This window comes from Convolutriloba macropyga, chromosome 13 (genome assembly GCF_964194025.1).
Source record: "Convolutriloba macropyga chromosome 13, txConMacr16.3, whole genome shotgun sequence".
Classification (NCBI taxonomy): domain Eukaryota; kingdom Metazoa; phylum Xenacoelomorpha; order Acoela; family Convolutidae; genus Convolutriloba; species Convolutriloba macropyga.
The window spans coordinates 31,239,113-31,266,798 of NC_134480.1; the positions used below are offsets into that span (position 1 = coordinate 31,239,113).

The 27,686-nt window shown below is 34.9% G+C and overlaps 1 protein-coding gene and 1 non-coding gene across 3 annotated transcripts in view; one reads left to right on the plus strand and one right to left on the minus strand.

Moving 5' to 3' along the window:
* LOC142351908 (uncharacterized) overlaps positions 1 to 27,686 on the plus strand; it is a 438,132-nt gene that overhangs the window by 332,747 nt on the left and 77,699 nt on the right. The gene's annotated exons all lie outside the window — the stretch shown is intronic.
* On the minus strand, positions 16,563 to 16,635 carry Trnat-agu (transfer RNA threonine (anticodon AGU)). Its single transcript has one exon. It is a non-coding gene; the product is annotated as a tRNA-Thr (tRNA).

Sequence of the window (27,686 nt, forward strand, 5' to 3'; positions counted from 1 at the left end):
TGAACCACAGAACCATGTCTTCAGAGTTTCAATTAGCAAAACTCCAAAAAGCGAGTTAATTTGAAAGCCAATTTTGGTTTCATTTTTCCAGAAGCATAAAATATACATCTGTATAAAACAAAATTGAGGTAAATGGGTATTTTGAAGCTGGAATTCAATTAGGTTGTTAGCGTTAGCTAGGTTTCCTAAAATTTCACGTAGATTTAGGTCCTGGTAGCATTTGAACCACCGATCTCCTGTTTACAAGACAGGCGCCTTAACCACTAAGCCATAGGACAATGAATTAACAGTTTCAGTTAGCAATAATCATAAAAGTGAATACTTTTGAAAGCCAGTTTTTTTAAATTTTTTAGGAGGCATAGGATGTATGCCTGTATATAAACAAAAGTAAATAATTTAGTTTTTCGAAGTAGATTTTTTTGTAATGCACTTTGGTTATTAGCGCAGGCTGGGTTTTAAATAAATTCGCCGTAGTTTTAGGTCCTGGGAAGATTTGAACCACCGATCTCCTGTTTACAAGCCAGGCGCTGTTACCACCAAGCCACAGAACCATGTCTTCAGAGGTTCAGTTTGCAAAACTGATAAAAGTGAATTATTTTGAAAGCTAATTTTGGTTTCAATTTTGCGTAAGCATAAAATATACATCCGTAAAAAACAAAATTGAGGTTAATGGGTATTTTGAAGCTGCAATTGTTTCTAATTCATTTAGGTTGTTAGCGTAAGCTAGGTTTTCGAAAAAGTGGACGTAGTTTTAGGTCCTGGGTGGCTTTGAACCACCGATCTTCTGTTAACCCAGACAGGTGCTTCAATCACGTAGCCACATAACCATGTCTTCACACCCTCAGTTAGCAAAACTCATAAAAGTGAATACTTTGAGAGCTAATTTAAACAGTTTGCGCGCCGTAAAATGATTGACGGTGGTGGTGGTGGGGGTATGTCCGATCAGTCAATTTTGATTGTTATTTAGAGCTACGTTATTTAAGTCTCTGGCGAAATAAAGCTCCTGGGGCGGATTTGAACCACCGTTCTCCTGTTTAGAAGACAGGTGCCTTAACCACTATGCCACTGGACAATGAATTAACAGTTTCAGTTAGCAATAATCATAAAAGTGAATACTTTTGAAAGCTAGTTTTTTAAAATTTTTAAGGAGGCATAGGAAACGGCAAAGAAAAGAGAGAAAAGCAAGACAGAAATTAGAGCGAGAAAAGAAAGAATATAGGGAGGAAAGAAAAAAACGCAGGAGAAACAGAAAGGAAAGAAAAAAGAACAAAAGTCTCAAGAAGAAACGAAAGAGAGGAACGAAAGAGAGAATAATGAGAAAGAAAGGCAAAAAAAGAACGGAAGAGAAAAGAGAAGAGTGAAAAAATGAGGAAAAGAAACAAAAAAGAGAAAGGCAGAAAAAAGAAAAGAAAAAAGAGAGAAGAAACGAAAGAGAAAAGTAAGGAGAAAAGAGCAGAAGAGTGGGAAAAAAGGAGAAGACAGAAACAAAAGACACAAAAGAGAAAAGCGATGAAAGAGAAAAGCAAGTGAGAGAAGAAAGACAGAAAAGAAAGAGAAAAGCAAGAGATAAAAAGACAGGAAAGAGAAAAAAAAGCGAAAACAAGGAGAGAAAACGAAATAGAAAAGAGACTGAAAAGAAAGACCAAAAGGAAAGAGAAAAAACAAGTGAGAAAAGGAAAGAAAAAAGACAGAAAAGAAAAGGCAGACAAAGAATGAAGAAGAAAATCCAAAAATGAAGAGAAACGAAGAAATGAAAGCGAAAATCAATTCTGATAATAAAAGAAAAGAGAAAAGCAGGAGAGAAATGAAAGAAAGAAAAGAAAAAGAAAGGCAGAAAAGAAAGAGATAGAGAGAAAAGAAGGAAACAATAGAAAAAAGACAGGCTTAAAAGAACAAAAAGAAAAAAGAAAGAGAAAAGAAGGACGGAAACGAAGGACAGAACAGAGAGTGAAAAGCAAGACTGAAAAAAAAGAGATAAATTGAAGAAGAAGGACAGAAAAGAAAGAGAAAAGCAATAGATAAAGAAAAAACACAAGGGAAAGAGAAAATAACAAAAAAAACGAAAAAACCTAATAGAGGAACGAAAGCGGAGAATGGGAGAGAAAAGTAAACAAAAAGAAAAGAAAAACAAAGAAAAGAAGGTGAAAAAGGAGAAAGTAAACAAACAAAAAAGAAGACAGGCAGCAAAAGAAGAAAGGCAGAAAGGCAAAAGCTAAAAGAACACAAAATAAAGAGTGAAAAGAAACAGAAGGGCAAAGAAATACAGAAACGAAAGACAGGAAAGACAAAACCAAGAAAGAAAAGAAAGAGAGATAGACAGCAAAGAAAGAGCAAAGAGGAAGATTAAAAAAATAGACGAAAACGAAAGAGAAAAGAAAGCGAAAAAAGAGAAAAGTATAGGAAAAAGACAGAAAAAATAGAAAGGCAGTGAAACGAAAGAAAATACAAAGATAAAGAGAGTACAGAAAGCGAGAAAAGAAAATGAGAAATGAAGATAATAGAGACAGAAGAAAGAGAAAAGAAAGAAAAGGCTGAACAAACTCTGAACAGAAAGAGAAAAACGAGAGAAAGAAAAAAGGGACAAGAAAGCAAAAAGAACGAAAAATTGAACAAGAAAATGAAAGAGAAGAACAAAAGAGAGAAAGATTAGAAAGAGAGGCAAAAGAGAAAAAAATAGAAGAAAAAACAAAAAAAAACAAAGAAACAAAAGAGAGAAGAAAAGCAGAAAAAAGAACAGAAAAGAGCAAAGAAAAGAAGAGAAAAGAAAGAGATAAAGAGAAAGACAGAAAGCAAGGAGAAAAAAGCGAAAAGAAAGAAAGAAGCGAAAGCGAAGAGAGACAGAAAAGAACAAGAAAGGAACGAGAGAGAGAGAGAGGAGAGAAAAAACAGAGAAATAAAACAGAAAAGAGAAGACAGAAACTAAAAAGTACAAAGAAGATAAGGAGAGAAAACAAAGCCAGAAAACCAATCAGAAAGGAAGGAGAAAAGAAAAAGAAGAGAAAAGCAGGATACAATTGGCGAAAAAAGACAGAAAAGAAAGAGAAAAAGAAACATAACCGAGAAAAGAGAAGGAAACGAAAGATAGAGAAAGAAGAGAAAAGCGAGAAAACAAAAAGCCGAAGAAAGGCAGAAAAAAGGAGAAAAACAAAAGTGAGAGCGAGAAAAAAAGAAGAAAGAGATAAAAGAAAGGTAGAAGAAGAGAAAAAAGAGAACAGAAAAAAGAAACAAAAGACAGAATAGAAAGCAAAGCAAGAGAGAGCAATAAGAGAGAAAAGAAAGAGAGAAAAGAAAGAAACAAAAGAAAGGAAAGGCAGAAAAGAAGGACAGTAAAAAAGACATAAAAGAGCAACGAAAGACATAAAAGAAAGAGAGAAGCGAGAGAGAAGAGCAAGAAAAATGAGAAAGAACGGGAAACTGAAGCGAGAAACGAGAGAGAAGAACGAAGAGGGCAAAAAAATGAGAAAGGCAGAAAAATAACTGAAAACAAAGCTAGAAAAGAAAGACGGAAGAGAAAAAGACAAAACAAAGACCAAATAAAGACAAAAAGGCAGAAGAAACTCAGAACAGAAAGAGAAAAGCAAGAGAAATAAAAAGGGACAGGAAAGCAAAAAGAACGAAAAACTGAACAAGAAAATGAAAGAGAAGAACAAAAGAGAAGGATTAGAAAGAGAGGCAAAAATGAAAAAAAAGAATAGAAGAAAAAGAAAAAAAACAGAAACAAAAGAGAGAAGAAAGGCAGAAAAAAGAACCGAAAAGAGAAATGAAAAGAAGAGAAAAGAAAGAGAAAGACAGAAAGCAAAGAGAAAAAAAGCGAAAAGAAAGAAAGAAGCAAAAGGGAAGAGAGACAGAAAAGAACGAGAAAGGAACGAGAGAGAGAGAGAGGAGAGAAAAGAACACAGAAATAAAACAGAAAAGAGAAGACAGAAACTTAAAAAAATACAAAGAAGATAAGGAAAGAAAACACAGCCAGAAAACCAAATCAGAAAAGAAGAAAAGAAAAAGAAGAGAAAAGCAGGATACAATTGGCGAAAAAAGACAGAAAAGAAAGAGAAAAAAACATAACAGAGAAAAGAGAAAGAAACGAATGATAGAGAAAGAAGAGAAAAACGAGAAAACAAAAAGCCGAAGAAAGGCAGAAAAAGGAGAAAAACAGAAGTGAGAGCGAAAAAAAGAAGAAAGAGATAAAAGAAAGGTAGAAGAAGAGAAAAAGAGAACAGAAAAAAAGAGACAAAAGACAGAATAGAAAGCAAAGCAAGAGAAAAATAAGAGAGAAAAGAAAGAGAGAAAAAGAAAGAAACAAAAGAAGGGAAAGGTAGAAAAGAAGGACAGTAAAAAAGAGAAAGAGCAAAAGAAAGACCGCAACGAAAGACATAAAAGAAAGAGAGAAGAGCACAAAAAATGAGAAAGAACGAGAAACTGAAGCGGGAAACGAGAGAGAAGAACGACGAGGGCAAAAAATGAGAAAGGCAGAAAAATAACAGAAAACAAAGCGAGAAAAGAAAGACGGAAGAGAAAAAGACAAAACAAAGACCAAAGAAAGAGAGACAGGAAATACCGAAAAGAGAAAGAAGCGAGACAGAAAAGCAAGAGATAAACGAAAGAGAGAAAAGATAGAAGAGAATTTACTGACAGGAGAAAACTGGAAAAAGGAATAGAAAGAGAAAAGCAAGAGAAAGAATAAGAGAGAAGGATTAGAAAAAGGCAAAGAAGAATAGAAAAAAGAGCACACGGAAACAAAAAAAAGAAACAAAAGAGAAATGAAAGGCAGAAACAGAAACAGAAAAGAGAAAAGACACAATAGAGAAAAGAGAGGAAGATACAAGAAAGAGATAAGAGGTAGACAGTATGGAAAGAGAAAAGAAAGCGAAAAGAAAGAAAGAAGCCAAAGAGAAGAGAGACAGATCAGAAAAAGAGAAAGGAACGAGAGAGGAGAGAAAAAGGTACGGAGAAAGACAGAAAAGAGAGGAAAGACAGAAACTAAAAAAAAAGAAGATAAGGAGAGAAAAGAAAGCGAGAAAAGCAAACCAGCAAAGGAAAAAAGAAGAGAAAAGCAGGATACAAATTGAGAGAGAAAAATCCGAAAAAGAAAGAGAAAAAACAATACAGAGAAAAGAAAAAGAAACGAAAGATAAAGAAGAAAGAGAAAAGCAAGAAAAGAAAAAGCAGAAGGCAGAAAAAATAGAAAAACAAATGAGAGCGTGAAAAAACAAGAGACATAAAAGAAGGCAGAAGAAGAGAAAAAAGAGAACAGAAAAGAGACGAAAGACGAAAAAGAAAGACAAAAGCAAGAGAAAAGGAAGAAAAAAAAGAAAGGCAGAAAAAAGCAGGAAAAAGATAGAGAAAAGGAAAGGCAGAAACGAAAGACAGAAAAGAAAGACAGAAGCGAGAGAGAAGGGAGAAAAATGAGAATGAACGAGAAACTGAAAAGATGAAAGAGAGAGAAGAACAAAAGAGGGCAAAAAAATTCTTTTCTTCAGAAAAGAAAGACTGAAGAGAAAAAAACAAAAGAGAGGGAAAGAAAGAAAAAAATAACACAAACAGGAATAACAGAAAAGAAAGAAAAGCAAGAGAGAAAAGCAAGAGATCATTGAACGAGAGAAAAGAAAGAAGAAAATAGACAGACGAAAACAACAAAAAAATCCAATAAAAAGAGAAAGAATGAAACAAAAGAGAAGAAGACAGAAAGGAAAGACAGAAAAAACGAAAGAAAAGCAAGAGAGAAAAGAAAGACAGAAAAAAAAGCAACAGAGAAAAGAACGACTGAAAAGAAAGGGAAAAGAAAAAGAAGAAAAACAGAAACGAAAAAGATACCAGAAACCACAGACAAGCAGAAGTGGAACAAAGAGAAGAAAGAATTAGAAAAAGTACGACAGATAAAAAGAACAGAAAAGAAAGAGAGAGAAAGGGAAAAGAAAGTTAGAAAAGGAAAAGACAATAGAGAGAAAAGGCAGAAAAGGAATACAGAAAGGAAAGAAAAGCGAATAAGAGGGGGGAAAGAGCGAAAGCAAAAAGAAATACAGAAAGAAAAAGAAAAACGAGAGAGGAGATATACAGAAAAAGACAGAAGAAAGAGAAAAGAAATCGGAACAACCTTTTTTGAGAATTTAAAAACGCTACTCCAAATCTTGACCGTTTTGCATTTCTATCTAGGTGATTTAAATTTCATTATCATTTTTGTTTTCATTTAAATGGACAATTTTTCATCTTTGATTACATTTCTGACTTTTATTTAAAGAATCTTTATTCTGTCAATATCTGTGATGCATCGCACATGTCAAGGACTGTTTTCGTGTGACAAATTTTTTGGCGATAAAATTTTTTCTTTAGGCAGGTTTTCAGTCATTGACCTATTTTTGCGTCCGCAGTTTTTCGGTCGTTAACCTTTTTGGCACATTGGCAGCTTTTCGGTCAATGACCTACTTTTGCATCCACGGCTAATCAGCTTTTCGGTCAAAAACCTCTGGCAATGGAAAGTTTTCTGTCATTCACCTTTTTCAAAATGCATGTAAAAGGATGTGGCGCATGTCTCAGGGGCCTGACAACATGTGACGATTAGGAGCTTAAAGATGGTGATATAGAGATGCTTCACAGCAAGGGATTTAGCCTAGTGGTAAGCGAAGGTTTATACACCCTGATCGAACTGAACAGACCACGGTTCGAAATCACCTCGGAGCGCTCAAAATGCATGCAAATTGCTAGGTTGCATGATTAAGGTACGCTAAAAAGTGTGAAGAATTGGAGCTTAAAGACGGTGACATAGCATTCGAGTTGGAATTAATATATAGATTTGACGTAGCTTTACTTCCAGTGCGGATTTGAACCATCAATCTACTGTGTACGAGACAAGCGCTTTAACCACTAAGCCACAGAACATTTCTTCTACCTTTCAGCTAGCAAAACTCATAAAACTGAATACTTTGAGCGCTATTTTTTTTATTTTTCCAGAAGCTTGAAAAATTCGTCTGTATATAAACACATAGACGTAAATTGCTATTTTGAAGCTGAAAGTGTTTCTGATTCAATTAGGTTGTTAGCGTGAGCTAAGCCTGAAAACTTGACGTTGATTTAGGTCCCGGGAGCTTTTGAACCACTCATGATCACTAAGCCACCGAACCATAACTTCAGAATTTCAGTTAGCAAAATTTATGAAAGTAAATTTTTGTTTAATTTTTTGAGAAGCATAATATATAGGTCTGTATGTAAACAGAAGTGAAATACTTTGTTTTTCGAAGTAGATTTTTTTCTAATGCAATTTGGCTGTTAGAGCAGGTTAGGTGTTCGAAAAACTTGACGTTTACAAGACAGGCGCTTCAATCACTAAGCCACAGAACAATGGCTTAAAAGTTTCAGTTGGCAAAACTCATAAAAGTGAATTATTTTGAAAGCCAAATTTGGGTTCATTTTTCCAGAAGCATAAAATATACGACTGTATAAAAGCAAAAGTGAAGTAAATGGGTATTTTGAAGCTGGAAATGTTTCTAATTCAATTAGGTTGTTAGCGTGAGCTTAGTTTCCTAAAAACTTGACGTAGATTTAGGTCCTGGGAGCATTTGAACTACCCATGTCCTGCTTACGTGACAGGCACGTTGAAAACTAAGCCAAGGAACCATAAGTTCCTGAATTTCAGTTAGCATAATTTATGGCAGTAAATTTTTGTTTCATATTTTGAGAAGCATAATATAAAGGTCTGTATTTAAACAAAAGTGAAGTAATTTGATTTTTTGGTGTTGATTTTTTTCTAATGCAATTTGGTTGTTAGCGCAGGTTAGAATTTCAAAGAAATTGACGTAGTTTTAAGTCGTCCGCTGATTTGAACCACCGCGCTCCTGTTTACAAGACAGGCGCTTTAACCACTAAGCCACAGAACAATGGCTTCAAAGTTTCAGTTGGCAAGACTCATAAAAGTGAATTATTTTGAAAGCTAATTTTGGTTTCATTTTTCCAGAAGCATAAAACATACATCTATATAAAAACAAAAGTGAGGTAAATGGTTATTTTGGAGCTGGAAGTGTTTCTAGTTCAATTAGGTTGTTACCGTTAGCTAGGTTTCCTAAAAATTTGACATAGATTTAGGTCCTTGGAGCATTTGAACCACCCATGTCCAGTTTACGTGACAGGCGCTTTAACCACTGAGCCGCAGAACAGTGGCTACAAGTTTCAGTTGGCAAAACTCATAAAAGTGAATTATTTTGAAAGCCAATTTGGGTTACATTTTTCCAGAAGCATAAAACATACATCTATATAAAACAAAAGTGAGGTAAATTGTTTTTTGAAGCTGGAAATGTTTCTAATTCATTTAGGTTGTTAGCGCTAGCTAGGTTTCCTATAAACTTGACGAAGACTTAGGTCCTGGGCGAATTGGAAGCACCGATCTCCTGCTTACATAGAGCATTTGAACCACCCTTGTCCTGTTTACGTGGTAGGCGCTTTGATCACTAAGCCACCGAACCATAACTTCAGAATTTTAGTTAGCATAATTTATGGAAGTAAATTTTTGTTTCATTTTTTATGAGAAGCATAATACATAGGTCTGTATATAAACAAAGGTGAAGTAATTTGGTTTTTCGAAGTAGATTTTCTAATGCAATTTGGTTGTTAGCGCAGGCTAGGTTTTCAAAAAACTTGACGTAGATTTAGGTCGTGCGCCGATTTGAACCACCGCGCTCCTGTTTACAAGACAGGCGCTTTAACCACTAAGCCGCAGAACAATGGCTTCAAAGTTTCAGTTGGCAAAACTTATAAAAGTTAATTATTTTTAAAGCCAATTTTGGTTTCATTTTTCCAGAAGCATAAAACATACATCTGTATAAAAACAAAAGTGAGGTAAATGGGTATTTTGAAGCTGGAAGTGTTTCTAATTCAATTAGGTTGTTACCGTTAGCTAGGTTTCCTAAAAATTTGGCATAGGTTTAGTTCCTGGGAGCATTTGAACCACCCATGTCCTGTTTTCGTGACAGGCGCTTTGAACTCTATGCCACAGAACCATAAGTTCCTGAATTTTAGTTAGAATAATTTATGGAAGTAAATTTTTGTTTCATTTTTTTGAGAAGCATCATATATAGGTCTCTATATAAACAAAGGTGAAGTAATTTGGTTTTTCGAAGTAGATTCTTTTCTAATGCAATTTGGTTGTTAGAGCAGGTTAGGTGTTCGAAAAATTTGATGTTTTAAGTCCTGGGGCGTTTTGAACATCCTCTCTCCTGTTTACAAGACCGGCGCTTTAACCACTAAGCCACAGAACAATGTTTTCACAGTTTCAGTTAGCGAAATTCCTAAAAGTGAATTATTTTGAAAGCTAATTTTGGTTTCATTTTTCCAGAAGCATAAAACATACATCTATATAAAAACAAAAGTGAGGTAAATGGGTATTTTGGAGCTGGAAGTGTTTCTAATTCAATTGCGTTGTTACCGTTAGCTAGGTTTCCTAAAAATTTGACATAGATTTAGGTCCTGGGAGCATTTGAACCACCCATGTCCTGTTTACGTGACAGGCGCTTTGAGCACTATGCCACAGAACCATACGTTCCTGAATTTTAGTTACAATAATTTATGGAAGTAAATTTTTGTTTCATTTTTTTGAGAAGCATAATATATAGGTCTCTATATAAACAAAGGTGAAGTAAATTGGTTTTTCGAAGTAGATTGTTTTCTAATGCAATTTGGTTGTTAGAGCAGGTTAGGTGTTCGAAAAATTTGATGTTTTAAGTCCTGGGGCGTTTTGAACATCCTCTCTCCTGTTTACAAGACCGGCGCTTTAACCACTAAGCCACAGAACAATGTTTTCACAGTTTCAGTTACTGAAACTCATAAAAGTGAATTATTTTGAAAGCTAATTTTGGTTTCATTTTTCAAGAAGCATAAAACATACGTCTATATAAAAGAAAAATGAGGTAAATGGGTATTTTGGAGCTGGAAGTGTTTCTAATTCAATTAGGTTGTTACCGTTAGCTAGGTTTCCTAAAAATTTGACGTAGATTTAGGTCCTGGGAGCATTTGAACCACCCATGTCCTGTTTACGTGACAGGCGCTTTGAGCACTATGCCACAGAACCATAGGTTCCTGAATTTTAGTTAGAATAATTTATGGAAGTAAATTTTTGTTTCATTTCATGAGAAGCATAATATATATGTCTCTATATAAACAAAGGTGAAGTAATTTGGTTTTTCGAAATAGATTCTTTTCTAATGCAATTTGGTTGTTAGAGCAGGTTAGTTGTTCGAAAAATTTGATGTTTTAAGTCCTGGGGCGTTTTGAACATCCTCTCTCCTGTTTACAAGACCGGCGCTTTAACCACTAAGCCACAGAACAATGTTTTCACAGTCTCAGTTAGCGAAACTCATAAAAGTGACTTATTTTGAAAGCTACTTTTGGTTTCATTTTTCAAGAAGCATAAAACATACGTCTATATAAAAGAAAAGTGAGGTAAATGGGTATTTTGGAGCTGGAAGTGTTTCTAATTCAATTAGGTTGTTACCGTTAGCTAGGTTTCCTAAAGATTTGACATAGATTTAGGTCATGGGAACATTTGAACCACCCATGTCCTGTTTACGTGACAGACGCTTTGAGCACTATGCCACAGAACCATAAGTTCCTGAATTTTAGTTAGAATAATTTATGGAAGTAAATTTTTGTTTCATTTTTTTGAGAAGCATGATATATAGGTCTCTATATAAACAAAGGTGAAGTAATTTGGTTTTTCGAAGTAGATTCTTTTCTAATGCAATTTGGTTGTTAGAGCAGTTTAGGTGTTCGAAAAATTTGATGTTTTAAGTCCTGGGGCGTTTTGAACATCCTCTCTCCTGTTTACAAGACCGGCGCTTTAACCACTAAGCCACAGAACAATGTTTTCACAGTTTCAGTTAGCGAAACCCATAAAAGTGAATTATTTTGAAAGCTAATTTTGGTTTCATTTTTCAAGAAGCATAAAACATACGTCTATATAAAAGAAAAGTGAGGTAAATGGGTATTTTGAAGCTGGAAGTGTTTCTAATTCAATTAGGTTGTTAGCGTTTGCCAGGTTTCCTAACAACTTGACGTGGATTAGGTCCTAGGAGCATTTGAACCACCCATGTCCTGTTTACGTGGCAGGCGCGTTGAACACTAAGCTAAGGATCCAAAGGTTCCTGAATTTCGGTTAGGATAATTTATGGCAGTAAATTTTTGTTTCATTTTTGAGAAGCATAATATATAGGTCTGTATATAAACAAAGATGAAGTAATTTGTTTTTTCGAAGTAGATTTTCTAATGCAATTTGGTTGTTAGAGCAGGTTAGGTGTTCGAAAAATTTGATGTTTTAAGTCCTGGGGCGTTTTGAACATCCTCTCTCCTGTTTACAAGACCGGCGCTTTAACCACTAAGCCACAGAACAATGTTTTCACAGTTTCAGTTAGCGAAATTCCTAAAAGTGAATTATTTTGAAAGCTAATTTTGGTTTCATTTTTCCAGAAGCATAAAACATACATCTATATAAAAACAAAAGTGAGGTAAATGGGTATTTTGGAGCTGGAAGTGTTTCTAATTCAATTGCGTTGTTACCGTTAGCTAGGTTTCCTAAAAATTTGACATAGATTTAGGTCCTGGGAGCATTTGAACCACCCATGTCCTGTTTACGTGACAGGCGCTTTGAGCACTATGCCACAGAACCATACGTTCCTGAATTTTAGTTACAATAATTTATGGAAGTAAATTTTTGTTTCATTTTTTTGAGAAGCATAATATATAGGTCTCTATATAAACAAAGGTGAAGTAAATTGGTTTTTCGAAGTAGATTGTTTTCTAATGCAATTTGGTTGTTAGAGCAGGTTAGGTGTTCGAAAAATTTGATGTTTTAAGTCCTGGGGCGTTTTGAACATCCTCTCTCCTGTTTACAAGACCGGCGCTTTAACCACTAAGCCACAGAACAATGTTTTCACAGTTTCAGTTAGCGAAATTCCTAAAAGTGAATTATTTTGAAAGCTAATTTTGGTTTCATTTTTCCAGAAGCATAAAACATACATCTATATAAAAACAAAAGTGAGGTAAATGGGTATTTTGGAGCTGGAAGTGTTTCTAATTCAATTGCGTTGTTACCGTTAGCTAGGTTTCCTAAAAATTTGACATAGATTTAGGTCCTGGGAGCATTTGAACCACCCATGTCCTGTTTACGTGACAGGCGCTTTGAGCACTATGCCACAGAACCATACGTTCCTGAATTTTAGTTACAATAATTTATGGAAGTAAATTTTTGTTTCATTTTTTTGAGAAGCATAATATATAGGTCTCTATATAAACAAAGGTGAAGTAAATTGGTTTTTCGAAGTAGATTGTTTTCTAATGCAATTTGGTTGTTAGAGCAGGTTAGGTGTTCGAAAAATTTGATGTTTTAAGTCCTGGGGCGTTTTGAACATCCTCTCTCCTGTTTACAAGACCGGCGCTTTAACCACTAAGCCACAGAACAATGTTTTCACAGTTTCAGTTACTGAAACTCATAAAAGTGAATTATTTTGAAAGCTAATTTTGGTTTCATTTTTCAAGAAGCATAAAACATACGTCTATATAAAAGAAAAATGAGGTAAATGGGTATTTTGGAGCTGGAAGTGTTTCTAATTCAATTAGGTTGTTACCGTTAGCTAGGTTTCCTAAAAATTTGACGTAGATTTAGGTCCTGGGAGCATTTGAACCACCCATGTCCTGTTTACGTGACAGGCGCTTTGAGCACTATGCCACAGAACCATAGGTTCCTGAATTTTAGTTAGAATAATTTATGGAAGTAAATTTTTGTTTCATTTCATGAGAAGCATAATATATATGTCTCTATATAAACAAAGGTGAAGTAATTTGGTTTTTCGAAATAGATTCTTTTCTAATGCAATTTGGTTGTTAGAGCAGGTTAGTTGTTCGAAAAATTTGATGTTTTAAGTCCTGGGGCGTTTTGAACATCCTCTCTCCTGTTTACAAGACCGGCGCTTTAACCACTAAGCCACAGAACAATGTTTTCACAGTCTCAGTTAGCGAAACTCATAAAAGTGACTTATTTTGAAAGCTACTTTTGGTTTCATTTTTCAAGAAGCATAAAACATACGTCTATATAAAAGAAAAGTGAGGTAAATGGGTATTTTGGAGCTGGAAGTGTTTCTAATTCAATTAGGTTGTTACCGTTAGCTAGGTTTCCTAAAGATTTGACATAGATTTAGGTCATGGGAACATTTGAACCACCCATGTCCTGTTTACGTGACAGACGCTTTGAGCACTATGCCACAGAACCATAAGTTCCTGAATTTTAGTTAGAATAATTTATGGAAGTAAATTTTTGTTTCATTTTTTTGAGAAGCATGATATATAGGTCTCTATATAAACAAAGGTGAAGTAATTTGGTTTTTCGAAGTAGATTCTTTTCTAATGCAATTTGGTTGTTAGAGCAGTTTAGGTGTTCGAAAAATTTGATGTTTTAAGTCCTGGGGCGTTTTGAACATCCTCTCTCCTGTTTACAAGACCGGCGCTTTAACCACTAAGCCACAGAACAATGTTTTCACAGTTTCAGTTAGCGAAACCCATAAAAGTGAATTATTTTGAAAGCTAATTTTGGTTTCATTTTTCAAGAAGCATAAAACATACGTCTATATAAAAGAAAAGTGAGGTAAATGGGTATTTTGAAGCTGGAAGTGTTTCTAATTCAATTAGGTTGTTAGCGTTTGCCAGGTTTCCTAACAACTTGACGTGGATTAGGTCCTAGGAGCATTTGAACCACCCATGTCCTGTTTACGTGGCAGGCGCGTTGAACACTAAGCTAAGGATCCAAAGGTTCCTGAATTTCGGTTAGGATAATTTATGGCAGTAAATTTTTGTTTCATTTTTGAGAAGCATAATATATAGGTCTGTATATAAACAAAGATGAAGTAATTTGTTTTTTCGAAGTAGATTTTCTAATGCAATTTGGTTGTTAGCGCAGGCTAGGTGTTCGACAAATTTGACGTTTTATGTCCTGATGCGTTTTGCTCCAACTCTCTCATGTTTACAAGACATGGGCTTTAACAGCTAAGCCACAGAACAATGGCTTCACAGTTTCGGTTAGCAAAACTCATAAAAGTGAATTATTTTGAAAGCCAATTTTGATTTCGTTTTTCCAGAAGCATAAAAAATACGTCTATATAAAAACAAAAAGGAGGTAAATGGGTATTTTGAAGCTGGAATTGTTTCTAATTCAATTAGGTTGTTAGCGTTAGCTAGGTTTCCTAAAAATTTGACGTAGATTAAGGTCCTGGGAGCATTTGGACCAATCATGTCCTGTTTACGTGACAGGCGCTTTGAACACTAAGCCACAGAACCATAAGTTCCGGAATATAAGTTAGCATAATTTATGGAAGTAAATTTTTGTTTCATTTTTTGAGAAGCATAAAAGATAGGTCTGTATATAAACAAAAGTGAAGTAATTTGGTTTTTCGAAATGCATTTTCTGCAAATTGGTTGTTAGCGCAGGCTAGGTTTTCAAAAAAGTTGACGTTGAAGTCCTGGGCCGACTTGAACCGCCGCTCCCTGTTTATAAGCCAGGCTCTTTAACCGCTAGGCCACAGAACAATGGCTTCACAGTTCCAGTTAGCAAAACTGAAAAAAGAAATTATTTTGAAAGACAATTTTAGTTTCATTTTCCAGGCGCATAAAGTATACGTCTGTATAAAAACAAAAGTGAGGTAAATGGGTATTTTGAAGCTGGAAATGTTTCTAATTCAATTAGGTTGTTAGCGTTAGCTAGGTGTCCTAAAAACTTGAAGTAGATTTAGGTCCTGGGAGCATTTGAACCACTCATGTCCTGTTTACCTGACACCCTCTTTGATCACTAAGCCACATAACCATAACTTCAGAATTTCAGTTAGCATAATTTATGATAGTAAATTTATGTTTCATTTTTTGAGAAGCATAATATATAGGTCTGTATATAAACATAAGTGAAGAAATTTGGTTTTTCGAAGTAGATTTTTCCCTAATGCATTTGTTTGTTAGCGCAGGCTAGTTTTTCAATAAAGTTGACGTGGTTTTAACTCCTGGGCCGATTTGACCCACCGCTCTCTTGTTTACGTGACAAGCGCGTTGAACACTAAACCAAGAAACCATAAGATCCTGAATTTCAGTTAGCATAATTTATGGCACTAAATTTTTGTTTCATTTTTTGAGAATTATAATATATAGGTCTGTATAAAAACAAAGGTGAAGTAATTTGGTTTTTCGAAATGCATTTTCTGCAAATTGGTTGTTAGCGCAGGCTAGGTTTTCAAAAAAGTTGACGTTGAAGTCCTGGGCCGACTTGAACCGCCGCTCCCTGTTTATAAGCCAGGCTCTTTAACCGCTAGGCCACAGAACAATGGCTTCACAGTTCCAGTTAGCAAAACTGAAAAAAGAAATTATTTTGAAAGACAATTTTAGTTTCATTTTCCAGGCGCATAAAGTATACGTCTGTATAAAAACAAAAGTGAGGTAAATGGGTATTTTGAAGCTGGAAATGTTTCTAATTCAATTAGGTTGTTAGCGTTAGCTAGGTGTCCTAAAAACTTGAAGTAGATTTAGGTCCTGGGAGCATTTGAACCACTCATGTCCTGTTTACCTGACACCCTCTTTGATCACTAAGCCACATAACCATAACTTCAGAATTTCAGTTAGCATAATTTATGATAGTAAATTTATGTTTCATTTTTTGAGAAGCATAATATATAGGTCTGTATATAAACATAAGTGAAGAAATTTGGTTTTTCGAAGTAGATTTTTCCCTAATGCATTTGTTTGTTAGCGCAGGCTAGTTTTTCAATAAAGTTGACGTGGTTTTAACTCCTGGGCCGATTTGACCCACCGCTCTCTTGTTTACGTGACAAGCGCGTTGAACACTAAACCAAGAAACCATAAGATCCTGAATTTCAGTTAGCATAATTTATGGCACTAAATTTTTGTTTCATTTTTTGAGAATTATAATATATAGGTCTGTATAAAAACAAAGGTGAAGTAATTTGGTTTTTCGAAGTAGATTTTCTAATGCAATTTGGTTGTTAGCGCAGGCTAGGTGTTCGCAAAATTTGACGTTTTAAGTCCTAAAGCGTTTTGAACCACCTATCTCCTGTTTACAAGACATGCGCTTTAACCACTAAGCCACAGAACAAGGTCTTCACAGTTTCAGTTAGCAGAACTCATAAAAGTGACTTATTTTGAAAGCCAATGTTGGTTTCATTTTTCTAGAAGCATAAAATATACGTCTGTATAAAAACAGAAGTGAGGTAAATAGGTATTTTGAAGCTGGAAAAGTTTCTAATCCAATTAGGTTGTTAGCGCTAGCTAGGTGTCCTAAAAACTTGACGTAGAGCATTTGAACCACCGGTGTCCTGTTTACGTGGTAGGCGCTATGAACACTAAGCCACAGAACCATAATTCCTGAATTTTAGTTAGCATAATTTATGGAAGTAAATTTTTGTTTCTTTTTGAGAAGCATAATATATAGGTCTGCATATGACAAAGGTGAAGTAATTTGGTTTTTCGAAGTAGATTTTCTAATGCAATTTGGTTTTTAGCGCAGGCTAGGTTTTCAAAAAACTTGACGTAGATTTAGGTCCTGGGCGGATTTGCACCACCGATCTCCTGTTTACTAGACAGGAGCTTTAACCACTAAGCCACAGAATCATGTCTTCAGAGTATCAGATAGCAAAACTCAAAAGTAAATTGTTTTGAAAGACAATTTTGGTTTCATTTTGCCAGAAGCACGAAATATACGTCTGTATAAAATTAAAAGTGACGTAAATGGTATTTTGAAGCTGGAAATGTTTCTAATTCAATTAGGTTGTTAGATTTAGCTAGATGTCTTAAAAACTTGACGTAGATTTAGGTCATGGGAGCATTTGAACCGCTCATGTCCTGTTTACCTGACACCCCCTTTGATCACTACGCCACAGAACCATAACTTCAGAATTTCAGGTAGCATAATTTATGAAAGTAAAATTATGTTTCATTTTTGAGAAAATTAATATATTGGTCTGTATATAAACAAAAGTGAAGTAATTTGGTTTTTCGAAATAGATCTTTTCCTAATGCAATTTAGTTGTTAGCGCTGGCTAGGTTTTCAAAAAAGTTGACGTACTTTTAACTCCTGGGCCGATTTGACCCACCGATCTCTTGTTTACGCGTCAGGCGCTTTAACCACTAAGCCACAGAACAATGGCTTCACAGTTTCAGTTTGCAAAACTCAGAAAAGTGAATTATTTTGAAGGACAATTTTGGTTTCATTTTTCAAGAAGCATAAAATATACTTCTGTATAAAAACAAAAGTGAGTTAAATTGGTTTTTTGAAGCTGAAAATGTTTTTAATTCATTTAGGTTGTTAGCGCTAGCTAGGTTTCCTAAAACCTTGACGTAGATTTAGGTCCTGGGAGCATTTGAACCACCAAAGTCCTGTTTAAGTGACAGGCGCTTTGATCACTAAGCCACCGAACCATAAGTTCAAAATTTTAGCATAAATTATGAAAGTAAATTTTTGTTTCATTTTTTAAGAAGCATAATATATAGGTATGTATATAAACAAAAGTGAAGTGATGTGGTTTTTCGATGTAGATTTTTTTCTAATGCAATTTGGTTGTTAGCGCAGGCTAGGTTTTCAAAAAAGTTGACGTAGTATTAACTCCTGCTCCGATTTGACCCACCGATCTCTTGTTTACACGTCAGGCGCTTTAACCACTAAGCCACAGAACAATGACTTCACAGTTTGAGTTAGCAGAACTCATTATTGTGAATTATTTTGAAAGCCATTTTTAGTTTCTTTTTTCCAGAACCATAAAACATACGTCTATATAAAAACAAAAGTGAGTTAAATTGGTTTTTTGAGGCTGAAAATGTTTCTAATTCATTCAGGTTGTTAGCGCTAGCTAGGTTTCCTAAAACCTTGACGTAGATTTAGGTCCTGGGAGCATTTGAACCACCAAAGTCCTGTTTAAGTGACAGGCGCTTTGATCACTAAGCCACCGAACCATAACTTCAAAATTTCAGTTAGTATAAATTATGAAAGTAAATTTTTGTTTCATTTTTTAAGAAGCATAATATATTGGTCTGTATATAAACAAAAGTGAAGTAATTTGGTTTTTCGAAGTAGATCTTTTCCTAATGCAATTTAGTTGTTAGCGCTGGCTAGGTTTTCAAAAAAGTTGACGTACTTTTAACTCCTGGGCCGATTTGACCCACCGATCTCTTGTTTACACGTCAGGCGCTTTAACCACTAAGCCACAGAACAATGGCTTGACAGTTTCAGTTAGCAGAACTCATTATTGTGAATCATTTTGAAAGCCAATTTTAGTTTCTTTTTTCCAGAAGCATAAAATATACTTTGTATAAAAACAAAAGTGAGTTAAATTGGTTTTTTGAAGCTGAAAATGTTTCTAATTCATTTAGGTTGTTAGCGCTAGCTAGGTTTCCTAAATCCTTGACGGAGATTTAGGTCCTGGGAGCATTTGAACCACCAAACTCCTGTTTAGGTGACAGGCGCTTTGATCACTAAGCCACCGAACCATAACTTCAAAATTTCAGTTAGCATAAATTATGAAAGTAAATTTTAGTTTCATTTTTTAAGAAGCATAATATATAGGTCTGTATATAAACAAAAGTGAAGTGATGTGGTTTTTCGATGTAGATTTTTTTCTAATGCAATTTGGTTGTTAGCGCAGGCTAGGTTTTCAAAAAAGTTGACGTAGTTTTAACTCCTGCTCCGATTTGACCCACCGATCTCTTGTTTACACGTCAGGCGCTTTAACCACTAAGCCACAGAACAATGGCTTCACAGTTTCAGTTAGCAGAACTCATTATTTTGAATTATTTTGAAAGCCAATTTTAGTTTCTTTTTTCCAGAACCATAAAACATACGTCTATATAAAAACAAAAGTCAGGTAAATGAGTATTTTGAAGCTGCAAGTGTTTCTAATTCAATTAGGTTGTTACCGTTAGCTAGGTATCCTAAAAATTTGACATATATTTAGGTCCTGGGAGCATTTGAACCACCCATGTCCTGTTTACGTGACATGCGCTTTGAAAACTAAGCCACAGAACCATAAGTTCCTGATTATAAGTTAGCATAATTTATGGAAGCAAATTTTTGTTTCATTTTTTGAGAAGCATAAAAGATAGGTCTGTATATAAACAAAGGTGAAGTAATTTGGTTTTTCGAAATGGATTTTCTGCAATTTGGTTGTTAGCGCAATTTAAGTTTTCAAAAAAGTTGACGTTGAAGTCCTGGGCCGACTTGAACCACCGCTCACTGTTTATAAGCCAGGCTCTTTAACCGCTAGGCCACAGAACAATGGCTTCACAGTTTCAGTTAGCAAAACTGAAAAGTGATTTATTTTGAAAGACAATATTAGTTTCATTTTTCCAGGCGCATAAAGTATACGTCTGTATAAAAACAAAAGTGAGGTAAATGGGTATTTTGAAGCTGGAAATGTTTCTATTTCAATTAGGTTGTTAGCGTTAGCTAGGTGTCCTGAAAACTTGACGTAGATTTAGATCCTGGGAGCATTTGAACTACTCATGTCCTGTTTACCTGACACCCTCTTTGATCACAAAGCCAAATAACCATAACTTCAGAATTTCCGCTAGCATAATTTATGATAGTAAATTTATGTTTCATTTTTTGAGAAGCATAATATATAGGTCTGTATATAAACATAAGTGAAGAAATTTGGTTTTTCGAAGTAGATTTTTTCTTAATGCATTTGTTTGATAGCGCAGGCTAGTTTTTCAATAAAGTTAAACGTAGTTTTAACTCCTGGGCCGATTTAACCCACCGCTCTCTTGTTTACATGACAGGCGCGTTGAACACTAAACCAAGGAAACATAAGATCCTGAATTTCAGTTAGCATAAATTATGGCATTCAATTTTTGTTTCATTTTTTGAGAAGCATAATATATAGGTCTGTATAAAACTAAAGGTGAAGTAATTTGGTTTTTCGAAATGGATTTTCTGCAATTTGGTTGTTAGCGCAGGCTAGGTGTTCGAAAAATTTGACGTTTTAAGTCCTAAAGCGTTTTGAACCATCTATCTCCTGTGTACAAGACATGCGCTTTAACCACTCAGCCACAGAACAATGTCTTCACAGTTTCAGCTAGCAAAACTCATAAAAGTGAATTATTTTGAAAGCCAATGTTTGTTTCATTTTTCCAGAAGCATAAAATTTACGTCTGTATAAAAACAAAAGTGAGGTAAATAGGTATTTTGAAGCTGGAAATGTTTCTAATTCAATTAGGTTGTTAGCGCTAGCTAGGTGTCCTAAAAACTTGACGTAGAGCATTTGAACCACCCATGTCCTGTTTAAGTGGTAGGCGCTTTGAACGCTAAGGCACAGAACCATAAATCCTGAATTTTAGTTAGCATAATTTATGGAAGTAAATTTTTGTTTCATTTTTGAGAAGCATAATATATAGGTCTGTATATAACAAAGAGGAAGTATTTTGGTTTTTCAAAGTAGATTTTCTAATGCAATTTGGTTGTTAGCGCAGGCTAGGTTTTTAAAAAACTTGACGTAGATTTAGGTCCTGGGCGGATTTGCACCACCGATCTCTTGTTTACTAGACAGGCGCTTTAACCACTAAACCACAGCATCATGTCTTTAGAGTATCAGATAGCAAAACTCAAAAGTGAATTGTTTTGAAAGACAATTTTGGTTTCATTTTTCCAGAAGCACAAAATATACGTCTGTATAAAAATAAAAATGACGTAAATGGTATTTTGAAGCTGGAAATGTTTCTAAATCATTTAGGTTGTTAGCGTTAGCTAGATTTCCTAAAAACTTGACGTAAATTTAGGTCCTGGGAGCATTTGAACCGCACATGTCCTGTTTACCTGACACCCCCTTTGATCACTACGCCACAGAACCATAACTTCAGAATTTCAGGTAGCATAATTTATGAAAGTAAAATTATGTTTTATTTTTTGAGAAACATAATATATTGGTCTGTATATAAACAAAAGTGAAGTAATTTGGTTTTTCGAAGTAGATTTTTTCCTAATGCAATTTAGTTGTTAGCGCTGGCTAGGTTTTCAAAAAAGTTGACGTACTTTTAACTCCTGGGCCGATTTGACCCACCGATCTCTTGTTTACACGTCAGGCGCTTTAACCACTAAGCCAGAGAACAATGGCTTCACAGTTTCAGTTGGCAGAACTCATTATTGTGAATTATTTTGAAAGCTATTTTTAGTTTCTTTTTTCCAGAAGCATAAAATATACTTCTGTATAAAAACAAAAGTGAGGTAAATTGGTTTTTGAAGCTGGAAATGTTTCTAATTCATTTAGGTTGTTAGCGCTAGCTAGGTTTCCTAAAAACTTGACGTAGACTTAGGTCCTGGGCGAATTGGAAGCACCGATCTCCTGCTTACGTAGAGCATTTGAACCACCCTTGTCCTGTTTACGTGGTAGGCGCTTTGATCACTAAGCCACCGAACCATAACTTCAGAATTTTAGTTAGCATAAATTATGGAAGTAAATTTTTGTTTCATTTTTGAGAAGCATAATATATAGGTCTGTATATAGACAAAAGTGAAGTAATGTGGTTTTTCGATGTAGATTTTTTTCAATGCAATTTGGTTGTTAGCGCAGGCTAGATTTTCAAAAAAGTTGACGTAGTTTTAGCAGAACTCATGAAAGTGAATTAGTTTGAAAACCAATTTTAGTTTCATTTTTCCAAAAGCATAAAATATACGTCTGTTTAAAATCAAAATTGAAGTCAATGGGTATTTTGAAGCTGGAATTGTTTCTATTTCAATTAGGTTGTTAGCGTTAGCTAGATTTCCTAAAAACTTGACGTAAATTTAGGTCCTGGGAGCATTTGAACCGCACATGTCCTGTTTACCTGACACCCCCTTTGATCACTACGCCACAGAACCATAACTTCAGAATTTCAGGTAGCATAATTTATGAAAGTAAAATTATGTTTTATTTTTTGAGAAACATAATATATTGGTCTGTATATAAACAAAAGTGAAGTAATTTGGTTTTTCGAAGTAGATTTTTTCCTAATGCAATTTAGTTGTTAGCGCTGGCTAGGTTTTCAAAAAAGTTGACGTACTTTTAACTCCTGGGCCGATTTGACCCACCGATCTCTTGTTTACACGTCAGGCGCTTTAACCACTAAGCCAGAGAACAATGGCTTCACAGTTTCAGTTGGCAGAACTCATTATTGTGAATTATTTTGAAAGCTATTTTTAGTTTCTTTTTTCCAGAAGCATAAAATATACTTCTGTATAAAAACAAAAGTGAGGTAAATTGGTTTTTGAAGCTGGAAATGTTTCTAATTCATTTAGGTTGTTAGCGCTAGCTAGGTTTCCTAAAAACTTGACGTAGACTTAGGTCCTGGGCGAATTGGAAGCACCGATCTCCTGCTTACGTAGAGCATTTGAACCACCCTTGTCCTGTTTACGTGGTAGGCGCTTTGATCACTAAGCCACCGAACCATAACTTCAGAATTTTAGTTAGCATAAATTATGGAAGTAAATTTTTGTTTCATTTTTGAGAAGCATAATATATAGGTCTGTATATAGACAAAAGTGAAGTAATGTGGTTTTTCGATGTAGATTTTTTTCAATGCAATTTGGTTGTTAGCGCAGGCTAGATTTTCAAAAAAGTTGACGTAGTTTTAGCAGAACTCATGAAAGTGAATTAGTTTGAAAACCAATTTTAGTTTCATTTTTCCAAAAGCATAAAATATACGTCTGTTTAAAATCAAAATTGAAGTCAATGGGTATTTTGAAGCTGGAATTGTTTCTATTTCATTTAGGTTGTTAGTGTTAGCTAGGTGTCCTGAAAACTTGACGTAGATTTAGATCCTGGGAGCATTTGAACTACTCATGTCCTGTTTACCTGACACCCTCTTTGATCACAAAGCCAAATAACCATAACTTCAGAATTTCAGCTAGCATAATTTATGATAGTAAATTTATGTTTCATTTTTAGAGAAGCATAATATATAGGTCTGTATATAAACATAAGTGAAGAAATTTGGTTTTTCGAAGTAGATTTTTTCTTAATGCATTTGTTTGATAGCGCAGACTAGTTTTTCAATAAAGTTAAACGTAGTTTTAACTCCTGGGCCGATTTAACCCACCGCTCTCTTGTTTACATGACAGGCGCGTTGAACACTAAACCAAGGAAACATAAGATCCTGAATTTCAGTTAGCATAAATTATGGCATTCAATTTTTGTTTCATTTTTTGAGAAGCATAATATATAGGTCTGTATAAAACTAAAGGTGAAGTAATTTGGTTTTTCGAAATGGATTTTCTGCAATTTGGTTGTTAGCGCAGGCTAGGTGTTCGAAAAATTTGACGTTTTAAGTCCTAAAGCGTTTTGAACCATCTATCTCCTGTGTACAAGACATGCGCTTTAACCACTCAGCCACAGAACAATGTCTTCACAGTTTCAGCTAGCAAAACTCATAAAATTGAATTATTTTGAAAGCCAATGTTTGTTTCATTTTTCCAGAAGCATAAAATTTACGTCTGTATAAAAACAAAAGTGAGGTAAATAGGTATTTTGAAGCTGGAAATGTTTCTAATTCAATTAGGTTGTTAGCGCTAGCTAGGTGTCCTAAAAACTTGACGTAGAGCATTTGAACCACCCATGTCCTGTTTAAGTGGTAGGCGCTTTGAACGCTAAGGCACAGAACCATAAATCCTGAATTTTAGTTAGCATAATTTATGGAAGTAAATTTTTGTTTCATTTTTGAGAAGCATAATATATAGGTCTGTATATAACAAAGAGGAAGTAATTTGGTTTTTCAAAGTAGATTTTCTAATGCAATTTGGTTGTTAGCGCAGGCTAGGTTTTTAAAAAACTTGACGTAGATTTAGGTCCTGGGCGGATTTGCACCACCGATCTCTTGTTTACTAGACAGGCGCTTTAACCACTAAACCACAGAATCATGTCTTTAGAGTATCAGATAGCAAAACTCAAAAGTGAATTGTTTTGAAAGACATTTTTGGTTTCATTTTTCCAGAAGCACAAAATATACGTCTGTATAAAAATAAAAATGACGTAAATGGTATTTTGAAGCTGGAAATGTTTCTAAATCATTTAGGTTGTTAGCGTTAGCTAGATGTCCTAAAAACTTGACGTAAATTTAGGTCCTGGGAGCATTTGAACCGCACATGTCCTGTTTACCTGACACCCCCTTTGATCACTACGCCACAGAACCATAACTTCAGAATTTCAGGTAGCATAATTTATGAAAGTAAAATTATGTTTTGTTTTTTGAGAAACATAATATATTGGTCTGTATATAAACAAAAGTGAAGTAATTTGGTTTTTCGAAGTAGATTTTTTCCTAATGCAATTTAGTTGTTAGCGCTGGCTAGGTTTTCAAAAAAGTTGACGTACTTTTAACTCCTGGGCCGATTTGACCCACCGATCTCTTGTTTACACGTCAGGCGCTTTAACCACTAAGCCACAGAACTATGGCTTCACAGTTTCAGTTGGCAGAACTCATTATTGTGAATTATTTTGAAAGCTAATTTTAGTTTCTTTTTTCCAGAAGCATAAAATATACTTCTGTATAAAAACAAAAGTGAGGTAAATTGGTTTTTGAAGCTGGAAATGTTTCTAATTCATTTAGGTTGTTAGCGCTAGCTAGGTTTCCTAAAAACTTGACGTAGACTTAGGTCCTGGGCGAATTGGAAGCACCGATCTCCTTCTTACGTAGAGCATTTGAACCACCCTTGTCCTGTTTACGTGGTAGGCGCTTTGATCACTAAGCCACCGAACCATAACTTCAGAATTTTAGTTAGCATAAATTATGGAAGTAAATTTTTGTTTCATTTTTGAGAAGCATAATATATAGGTCTGTATATAGACAAAAGTGAAGTAATGTGGTTTTTCGATGTAGATTTTTTTCAATGCAATTTGGTTGTTAGCGCAGGCTAGATTTTCAAAAAAGTTGACGTAGTTTTAAGTCGTGCGCCGATTTGAACCACCGCGCTCCTAGTTACAAGACAGGCGCTTTAACCAGTAAGCCACAGAACAATGGCTTCAAATTTTCAGTTGGCAAAACTCATAAAAGTGAATTATTTTGAAAGCCAATTTGGGTTACATTTTTCCAGAAGCATAAAACATACATCTATATAAAACAAAAGTGAGGTAAATTGTTTTTTGAAGCTGGAAATGTTTCTAATTCATTTAGGTTGTTAGCGCTAGCTAGGTTTCCTAAAAACTTGACGTAGACTTAGGTCCTGGGCGAATTGGAAGCACCGATCTCCTGCTTACGTAGAGCATTTGAACCACCCTTGTCCTGTTTACGTGGTAGGCGCTTTGATCACTAAGCCACCGAACCATACGTTCCTGAATTTTAGTTAGAATAATTTATGGAAGTAAATTTTTGTTTCATTTTTTTGAGAAGCATGATATATAGGTCTCTATATAAACAAAGGTGAAGTAATTTGGTTTTTCGAAGTAGATTCTTTTCTAATGCAATTTGGTTGTTAGAGCAGGTTAGGTGTTCGAAAAATTTGATGTTTTAAGTCCTGGGGCGTTTTGAACATCCTCTCTCCTGTTTACAAGACCGGCGCTTTAACCACTCAGCCACAGAACAATGTCTTCACAGTTTCAGCTGGCAAAACTCATAAAATTGAATTATTTTGAAAGCCAATGTTTGTTTCATTTTTCCAGAAGCATAAAATTTACGTCTGTATAAAAACAAAAGTGAGGTAAATAGGTATTTTGAAGCTGGAAATGTTTCTAATTCAATTAGGTTGTTAGCGCTAGCTAGGTGTCCTAAAAACTTGACGTAGAGCATTTGAACCACCCATGTCCTGTTTAAGTGGTAGGCGCTTTGAACGCTAAGGCACAGAACCATAAATCCTGAATTTTAGTTAGCATAATTTATGGAAGTAAATTTTTGTTTCATTTTTGAGAAGCATAATATATAGGTCTGTATATAACAAAGAGGAAGTAATTTGGTTTTTCAAAGTAGATTTTCTAATGCAATTTGGTTGTTAGCGCAGGCTAGGTTTTTAAAAAACTTGACGTAGATTTAGGTCCTGGGCGGATTTGCACCACCGATCTCTTGTTTACTAGACAGGCGCTTTAACCACTAAACCACAGAATCATGTCTTTAGAGTATCAGATAGCAAAACTCAAAAGTGAATTGTTTTGAAAGACATTTTTGGTTTCATTTTTCCAGAAGCACAAAATATACGTCTGTATAAAAATAAAAATGACGTAAATGGTATTTTGAAGCTGGAAATGTTTCTAAATCATTTAGGTTGTTAGCGTCAGCTAGATGTCCTAAAAACTTGACGTAAATTTAGGTCCTGGGAGCATTTGAACCGCACATGTCCTGTTTACCTGACACCCCCTTTGATCACTACGCCACAGAACCATAACTTCAGCATTTCAGGTAGCATAATTTATGAAAGTAAAATTATGTTTCATTTTTGAGAAACATAATATATTGGTCTGTATATAAACAAAAGTGAAGTAATTTGGTTTTTCGAAGTAGATTTTTTCCTAATGCAATTTAGTTGTTAGCGCTGGCTAGGTTTTCAAAAAAGTTGACGTACTTTTAACTCCTGGGCCGATTTGACCCACCGATCTCTTGTTTACACGTCAGGCGCTTTAACCACTAAGCCACAGAACAATGGCTTCACAGTTTCAGTTGGCAGAACTCATTATTGTGAATTATTTTGAAAGCTAATTTTAGTTTCTTTTTTCCAGAAGCATAAAATATACTTCTGTATAAAAACAAAAGTGAGGTAAATTGGTTTTTGAAGCTGGAAATGTTTCTAATTCATTTAGGTTGTTAGCGCTAGCTAGGTTTCCTAAAAACTTGACGTAGACTTAGGTCCTGGGCGAATTGGAAGCACCGATCTCCTGCTTACGTAGAGCATTTGAACCACCCTTGTCCTGTTTACGTGGTAGGCGCTTTGATCACGAAGCCACCGAACCATAACTTCAGAATTTTAGTTAGCATAAATTATGAAAGTAAATTTTTGTTTCATTTTTGAGAAGCATAATATATAGGTCTGTATATAGACAAAAGTGAAGTAATGTGGTTTTTTGATGTAGATTTTTTTCAATGCAATTTGGTTGTTAGCGCAGGCTAGATTTTCAAAAAAGTTGACGTAGTTTTAAGTCGTGCGCCGATTTGAACCACCGCGCTCCTAGTTACAAGACAGGCGCTTTAACCAGTAAGCCACAGAACAATGGCTTCAAATTTTCAGTTGGCAAAACTCATAAAAGTGAATTATTTTGAAAGCCAATTTGGGTTACATTTTTCCAGAAGCATAAAACATACATCTATATAAAACAAAAGTGAGGTAAATTGTTTTTTGAAGCTGGAAATGTTTCTAATTCATTTAGGTTGTTAGCGCTAGCTAGGTTTCCTAAAAACTTGACGTAGACTTAGGTCCTGGGCGAATTGGAAGCACCGATCTCCTGCTTACATAGAGCATTTGAACCACCCTTGTCCTGTTTACGTGGTAGGCGCTTTGATCACTAAGCCACCGAACCATAACTTCAGAATTTTAGTTAGCATAATTTATGGAAGTAAATTTTTGTTTCATTTTTTATGAGAAGCATAATACATAGGTCTGTATATAAACAAAGGTGAAGTAATTTGGTTTTTCGAAGTAGATTTTCTAATGCAATTTGGTTGTTAGCGCAGGCTAGGTTTTCAAAAAACTTGACGTAGATTTAGGTCCTGGGCGGATT